The 1,319-nt window shown below is 34.2% G+C and overlaps 1 long non-coding RNA gene across 1 annotated transcript; it reads right to left on the bottom strand.

Annotated features, from left to right (window-relative positions):
* Positions 1–386: 386 nt before the first annotated feature.
* LOC110677823 lies at positions 387–673 on the bottom strand. Its single transcript, XR_002501216.1, has 3 exons — positions 617–673; positions 494–561; positions 387–435 (listed from the first exon to the last, which is right to left on the bottom strand). It is a non-coding gene; the product is annotated as an uncharacterized LOC110677823 (long non-coding RNA).
* Between the last annotated feature and the right edge of the window lie 646 nt (positions 674–1,319).

The following is a 1,319-nucleotide window of genomic DNA, read 5'->3' as shown; positions in this document are numbered from 1 at the left end:
TTTCTCAATTCAACAACCTGATAGCCCTTGTTTTTCCTCGTCTAGAAACCCTTCTACGATTGATTTGGTCTAAACCGACTCTAGTCACCTTTGTAGCCAACTGGTCACTTATGCAGATTTTGATTCTGATCATGTCACTGTTACATTTCAAGTATCCGATTCTCAATCCTATCAGATCCACTTTCAATTATTTTCGAGCTAACTGGAACATTTTGACTCTAATCTTGATGTTAACATTTCTTTAGAAACAAAACTTGATGTTCGGATAGGAATTCAAAAACGGTCCTGATAGCAGCAATCATGCAGCTTCAAAGCTGTAATATATTAGAATCAGTAAATTTCAGTTTAGTTTAATACAAATTCATCTTACATTTTCGTTGTCTTCCTTTCCTTCTCCTTATCCGAAACAGGTTTCTTCTGACTGATTGTATGAACCTAGATTTAACAAATTATTTTTTAATGTAATTCTCTTTTAGTCAATCGCTTTACTTACTTTTAATCAATACTGTTTTCTGACTACTGACTATCTGTACTGACTAATCGCTGCGGTAACGATTTGAGCTAAAATTGATTTTATTAGTACATAACACAGAAATGTTTACGTCTGTCAATTTACCTAGTTCCAATAACAAATCACTTCAACTTTATATAAATTCTGATTGAAAAACTGTCTTACCAACTAAATTCAAAATTTTAATTCTCTCTGTGTCTTCACGATTATAAATTTCACGGGCAAGAATAAGTGTTCGGCCCTCTTTAAATCGTTCAGCTAAAAGAAATTTTCAATGTTCATTACTTTGTTCAAAATTTCGATTCCCACGTCACCTTTCTCATATGCCAATTTTATACTGAGAAACTTCATATATAAATAAAAAGTATCAAAATAATACGATTGCTTAAAGTAACACGTTCCGATAAAATTAAATTCGATTCGAGCTTTGTGTTCGCTGTCTATTGTGAGTCATTACAATAAGTGCTCCTAGCATCAACCAATTTCTTTTTCCTAACAATTGTATTATACCGCAAAATAATTTAGTCCCACATCGTGGTATTTGTCGGTTGATCTCGTCGATGTCAGCGTGGGATAAATCACGTTGTGGGTGTGTTGTACATCAAACCGAAGTATATCTCAATTAATTTAGCACATAATGTATGTCTTATGCACTCACGTTAGAAAAATCACAAATATACATATGCATTCCCTATGCCGCCGCCGTTTGGCAGTAGTTTCCCGCGACAAAGTTAGTGTAATCCGCACAAAGTTGAATTTAACGCACCGTAATCACCCACTAAGTCCCGCCATAATAAAAATGCATCAA

The sequence above is a fragment of the Aedes aegypti genome, chromosome 3 (genome assembly GCF_002204515.2).
Source record: "Aedes aegypti strain LVP_AGWG chromosome 3, AaegL5.0 Primary Assembly, whole genome shotgun sequence".
Taxonomy (NCBI): domain Eukaryota; kingdom Metazoa; phylum Arthropoda; class Insecta; order Diptera; family Culicidae; genus Aedes; species Aedes aegypti.
The sequence above is the reverse complement of the archived record's forward strand: the minus strand, read 5'-3'. Positions and strand labels throughout refer to the sequence as shown.